Genomic DNA, 7,278 nt, shown 5'->3' on the forward strand with positions numbered 1-7,278 from the left:
TTGAAGATAAAATTATATTTTTTTTAAATACTAGATTGAAAAAAATGACTATAATAATTCTGTCCCAATGGTCGAGTGGATGAAGACAATCTCCCGGTATTACAGAGATCCTTAGTTCAATTCCCAGGTGATCCGATAATGTTATTTTTATTTTCTGTGTCTTGTCCTTTTTCGTTTGTCATTTATATTTGTTAATATTCTCTTGTTCTTCAATAAAACCGTTCAACGCAATGGTGAAATCTGTGATTCTTTCGAAGATCTAATCTATACATCGCATTTTAATCAAAATTTAGATCCGCCACCCTCACGTAAATATTCCGTAAATATATATCGTAGTACTTTTACAAGAGCTTAGTGGCTAGTCTGGAGAGCCGTTAAGAGAGTAATTTCCTTCATGAAAAAGTAGACACATTTAGAATCGATTTTGTGCTACACTTTTTATTTGAGCTTTCATTTTCCAGTAAATCGTGTTGGCATTTTATACGTCAAATTTGATCAAAATCGATCGCTACAGGGTTCATGTTAGCTGTGTAATGTATTTTAAAGCGATGCCATACGTAGTAATGCAAAATCATGTGTTTTTGGTTTGAAAATTTAGTCTCCTAGAAATGTTTCAGATGCTTTGATTAAATACTGCGAGTAGAATACATATATAATACCTTTGAAATAACCGTGTATTTTTTATTAAGTCTTTTTATAAGCCCATAAAAAAATAATGTATAGGCCTATGAAAACTGCTTTAAAGTTCAAAATCTCCTACTTGCGAACCCATTTTCAGTTATGATTTTATTGTATAGTGTGGAAAATTAAGTTATGTATAAAATGATCGGAAAAAAATAAATATTCATGCCTGAACATCCACAAAATAAACTAAAAGGCACTCTTTGGCCAAGTTTTTTTGAGGGTTGTTATTGATAGCGGCTCAATTTAAAAAGTTACACGACGTAGTGCATCGCCTTAAAATGCGTTTTAAAAACGTTGACCATGCTTTAAAGTTTTTTTTAACCTTTTAATCGTCGAAAAAAAGTTTTAAAAAAAATCGATATGGCCATATGAAACTATTATTTTATTTTTTTGGGTTCTCTATGTGATGTATGTTGACCATTCAGTGACTGTGGCAGCTACGGCAAGTTTTAAACTGTTTTTGTTGTAGAAAAACAAAGCAAAATTCGTATATAAATGTAAGATCATCAGTTATCTCATTTTTTCCAGAACTGGCTACTGCATGCCTATTAATATTATTAGTGTAATGCATCTATTAAGTATTATCATGCAGAGCAAAAAATGAAAGAATTCGTTCGATAGTTCCTCCCTTATCCGCCTTCACAAATGAATTTGTTATTTTACACAAACGAATATCGACCATTTTCAAACAGTCTGCGAAAAATAATTTTTTGTCGGTTTTAACAGCGTTTTAAATCATAATTGAATCTCTGTTTTGTAGAACCCAAATTTCAACGTGATAATTTTTATATTTTATACTTTACAACCTGTTTTACTGATATAAGTCATAAGAGACAGCATAAAAACGATCTCAATTAAATAAAACCGTACAATTAATACAAATTCCAAAGCTCTCTCTTCAAAAGCTCTCTCGTGGTTTGTTATTCTAAAATCTTAGTGCATTGTAAAGCACCTTTCCTGTGATAAGGTTGATTAATGGGCCTGCAGATAGCGCCGATGCCTGAACCTGCCTACAGCCTACCTCGTACCTCCTACAGCCTTTAGCCCACAGCCCACAGCGAGACACGTGTAATTGCCTGGTATTTATTAACAGGATGGCATAAATTACAGGTGAGGTGGCGGACTTAATGCGCAAATTGCCTCGGAGTTCGCGATTGCTCGACGGCCAACTTTAATCGAAGGAAACAGTGCTTAGTTAGAAGGCTAATCTTAAATTTGATATTGCATATAGTTTACCAAGTTGTTTATTAATAAAATAATTGAGCTTAAGAAAAAAAAATTTTTTCACGATTTTTGCGCAAAGGTGAAGCAAATGGACTACGAGGGCCTCAACATAGTAGAAGTAAGAACCTTAAGTAGTAAGCTGACAACATGTCTTGACTTAATATCTAAACATCAATAGGCAAGCAAGTGATATTCTATCATTTTCATCTCTAAGCATAATGAAATTTATTTTCATCTCTATGCATGCAAAAATATAGAATAAAAAAATGCGTAATATTTATTTGAGGTAAAAAATTTTTGTGAAAACACATTATAATTTTTTTTATATTTTGAAATAAATTAAAGGAAACAGTTAAAATATTGGTCTGTTAATGTGTGTTTACTTATGGTAAGAAGATAATGCTATTTTAGGATGCCTTTCTATCTCTCTCGAGCAGTGTTTACCAAACTGTGTACCGCGGCACACAAGTGCGCCGAAGAAGTCTAAGTGTGCCGCGAAGGAAGAAGCTTCAAATCTGTTAATTTTAAATAATTCCCATTCATTTAAAATTTCTTCAATTTTATTTAAAATCTACATAAAATAAATTTTAGTTTGTAGATAGTGGTCGACGCGACAGTGATTCAGTGACGCTGGTATATATATAGAGCGTAGAGAATGTGAGTTAGTGTGAGTGAGTGAGCACACAAACCAGCTCTGTGGAGCACTCATTTAATAGATCTAAAAAACGATCTCGCCCACAAAGCCTCATTTTCTGATTTAGAATTATCAGTTTTTGAATATCGCTATATCTTCAATTGGCTTTAACAGCAATTGAATCTTTGTTGCTGTTTTGATCGTATCTTACCATTTTTTTTCGCGCTCGTGGGAATGAAATCCAAAAAACTAGAGCGGATACATTCGGTAGATGAGAAGTTATATTTTTTTTAATATAATTTAGAACCGCGTTTCGATAGAATTCTTTCTAATAATCATTTGCATCCTTCTTACTTGTAAAATTATTACCAACTACATACATATCCTTGTTGATAAAATAATAAAAATTGTTACCTACACTATGTAAAAAGTAAACATACCTTTTTAAGGCATTTTCTAAAAAATCCCATTTTCCAGCGTGCTGTGAATTAAAAAAAGTTTGGCAAACACTGCTTGGGCTACAAGCCAGGAACTTAATATCATTTCCTAATTATGTTAATATTTGTTTTTCGGTTTATTTTTCTAATATCCAGGTGTTTATTCTGCATACGATTTATTGCGACAAAATATTAAAATTCTGTCATATATTTTTAACATACATACATTGGACATTGGACTCCGAGATTTTCAATTTGTTGTGATACAGAAATCGAGAAATTAATACTTGTACCTTGTGCGTCTCATGTAATATTCATTTTACACGGTATTCAGAAATACACATTTCTCCGGACCACAAAGCACACCAAACGGCGACACGTTTTGGATGCATTGCTTTCTGATGAATCATTCGTGGATTTTCTGAACCCCGAATGCGGCCATTTACCAGATGTCTTATTTCATACATTCCCAATGTATACATTATAACTCAGTAAATATTTTAATACTTTGCAATAGAAAACCGTGTTTTATTGAACCTTGAAATAATGCGCTCTTATTGAAGCACCTTTATAATAATATGTTTAATTTTGAATGATGTGATTGTGAAAAAACACCAATGAACTTAAAAAAAACATTAAGCCCGCGACCTGAATCATAGTCGAGAGTTTAACCACTCTACCACTGAGGTCACATACTATTTAAAAATTACTTTTAAAAAGTAAAAGACATCGGGAGAAATAATTTTTATTAATAATAAAAAATAATAATTTTAACTCGTACCTAACGGAAAAGAAATTCATTAAAAAATTATCAAATTATTTGATCCTGTGAAGATGAAAAAAGTACTATTAAATTAAATAATCAAATGATTTTAAATAATGAGAATTCGGCAAAACAAATCAGTACAATTCCCATGCAATGAAAACTCCAACGTAACTAAAATAACATTCACTTCCAACGAGCAGATAATATTTTTTGCCCCGGGAGCGAGTGGACCGGCAGCGATTTGTACGGCGGATATTCGAGCCTAACGACCGCCGAAGCCGCATTACAGTGTTTCTATTTTATAGTCTAATAATAATAATACCAGGCAACTAGTGATGGGGTCGAAAGCCGATTTTCGGGTTAGCTTTCGCTCCAGGCGCCCCCGTGGCTGATAATTAATTGAAAACATCAATTAATCGAGTTAATGAGTGATTGCGATGATATTAAATTTGGCTTCGATCATGATGCCGAGTGACTTTTTAGTGCTTGTACAACTGAAACAAGACTAAAAATTGAAAACATGAAATAATATATTCATCGTTATTAATTGAATAACCGTGCTCATTAAGTTTGCGAGAAAAGTGCTACCCTAATCTAAACCAATCTTAGCTACCCAAATTTAGGTATGTGATTTTTATTAGTTTAAATGTTTTATAAATTTAACGTTTTTATATGTCCTAATAATATGGGATAAATGATGAAATTTAGGACAATGCATTGGCTTTGAGCTGCAGTATTTGACTAAATTGATATCGATGCTCAGATGAAAGAATTTAAGACAAATAAAAAAAAAATTTTTGGGAACTTCGGTAAATTTCTGGCAATATGATGTTTTTGACAGAATTATTGTCAACGGAAGAATTACATGCATAACTTGTGAATCTCACCGTTTTTGGAAGCCGACCAATTATATTTCTCGTAAAGACGTGCTTTTAAATATGTATGAGAGCACGTTTCAGAACTTACAAAGACGAAAAAATTTTATACTTTTATTAGTTCATATCGTTGAAGAAGGTAATAATACTAACAAAAAAAACAAAACCATTGGTACATGAAACAGAAAATAAAAACATAATAGTCACAACTAGGAATCGAACCCAGGATTTCTTGTCTTACGAGGACAGCGTCCTTAGCACTCGACCATTGGGACCTAGTTATTAAAGTGAAATTTGTTGATCTCATATTTTATTAGTTCTACAATCGTAGATTTTTTTAAATCTTTACTATTGCTTCTAGTAGTTAAAGTATATACTCTACAATACTTATAATGCTAGACGTTGAAAATTTCATAAAAACACTTGAAAACATGTTGCTAATGCAAATTTAACGCCTAAATCACCCCATTCTTTTTCGGCAACCCGAAAACACCCAAGTAGTTTTTCGTTGAATATCGATAAGCGCCAACATTTCGCGAATAAATGGCGATCAGCTTTCACACTCCCAGCCCTACTAACGGCCTTAAAGGCGTTAAAACCTAACCACAGTCGCCTGGGCGGGTCAGTCCTGATCGTGAAACATTTTACGAAAAGGCTTCGATATCACGCCATGTTTTTATTTCGAGTTCAAGTGCTTTCCGTTACCGAAGAGATAGCAGATAGAGACCAAAATAATGTTGTTGAGTCGTTAACCGCGGGTTATTGCCCAGAAAACTATTTATTGCATGTTTTATTGGCTGTATGCTTTATTTCGTTTATTTGCAAGGGGTTTTTATGTTTGTATACACTGTAAGTGGATTATTCAAATATCCAGGTTGTTAAATTCAGTTAGTCTGAGAGAATAACGTACTAACTACGTAATTTAGTATATTTTTATAAAAAAATAAATTGAAAACTGCATTTAAATAAATCATGTTGCTCTGAATACTCTGAAATTTTAATCTAGTGTAAAACAGCAACGAAACTGTAATGTATGCCAATGTAGTGTAGAGGCTGAAGTATTATTGTATCGGGTGAAGGCAAAGATATTAGAAGTGAAGGTCATACACAATAATGATACACGATCTTGTACGAATATTTATTGGGGAGCTGCTATTTACAAAAGAAGGACAATATTAGTATGCATCGCCTTTTATAGCATCTCGCAAGCATTCTATCTCGCTTGCACTTACAAACATACATACAAACACCACATAACTATTTGACTTAAATCAAAGTTAATATAAGTTCTCTTTTACGATGAAAAGTATACTTTTCACCTACTTCATTCGACAAAAAAGTCAATTATGTCTCATTTCACGGCCTCCATGTAATTTTTTGACAGCCAACGTGTTCGAGGAGTAAGCCTCTAGACCAGCATGCTGAGGGTCGCCGGTTCAAATCCCGGCGTGCGCAAGTAAATTTTGTTTCATTAATTTATATAATTTCACTATTTATCCATTTAAAATATTATATAGTAAATTTGCGGCACGTTCCAGACTGGAATACTCTTAGCATCGCACTAGTGTAAGACCACCATTTAGAATTGAAATATTGCTTGAAATGGCTTTGGTCGTGTTTGGTGACTAGATCTGAGTAGCCAAGATAGCCAAGTACTTTCCCACCTTCTTCTTTCTCATCTCCTTCTCCTCCCCATTACCTTATGCCTCACAACATTCCCAAATTGGGGATGCCATAGTCTCAATTACTCCAGATGGTTGGGAGCAGTTGGGACTCTTGTAGGGTCTCACATAAAAAAAATATTAAATAACACAACTTAATTACTATGTAGGTCCAAAATCAATTTTTAAAAGTAAAAATGTTATTCGTGGAGGCATTCAATGATGTTAAACAATTCAGATTATTAAATTTAAAATATTTATTCAATAATATTGGTGATTAACTTATTTTTTAAAGTTCAGTAATAGTTCAAAAGCACAATTTTTATTAAAACAGTTTAAAAATATGATTTAATAATATACTTTGCTGAAAAAAAAATTATTGATGAAGTATGTAAATGGGTTTATTAAAAGAGATTTGTGATTTAGTTAAGTGATACGCTTATCAATCTTGAGTTGGAAATACAACAATATGAACAATGAAAGGATTCAAATTTCATAATAGAAAAAAAGTTTAACAAGAAGTAAGAATTTATTATCATTCTAAAGCAAAGTTGCGTTGAGGATCATTCTTGGATTATGTCACTGTATTACTACAGTAATATATTAAACATATGCGCTTATCCATTCTTGTATGGTTTTCTCTTTATCAATGACAAACCGACCGTTCCCAGACTCGGTAGATTGTCAATTCGAAGCATTCAGTCACGCTCAACTGACCAAGTGCACCAACAAACGCCAACTAAAGTGTATGAAATTTGAAGTAAACGAACCAGAAATGAAGAGCGTTGAAGCCTGCAGACCGCCCTGTTACCGGTATGGTCCATTAGAAAAACACTCCATGGCCATTACCGTATTTTTCTATCCTTTCCCGAGCGTTACAAGTTGAGATTTTTAGGGTTCCGCTTTTTGATGATTTTTATTTATGTCATTGACGAAACTTTCAATGGCTTATTTAGAGGCACTACTGAAAAATACCGTACATTCACATATTATAGTG

The sequence above is a fragment of the Hesperophylax consimilis genome, chromosome 16 (genome assembly GCF_061612785.1).
Source record: "Hesperophylax consimilis isolate HC1 chromosome 16, BYU_Hcon_1.0, whole genome shotgun sequence".
NCBI lineage: Eukaryota > Metazoa > Arthropoda > Insecta > Trichoptera > Limnephilidae > Hesperophylax > Hesperophylax consimilis.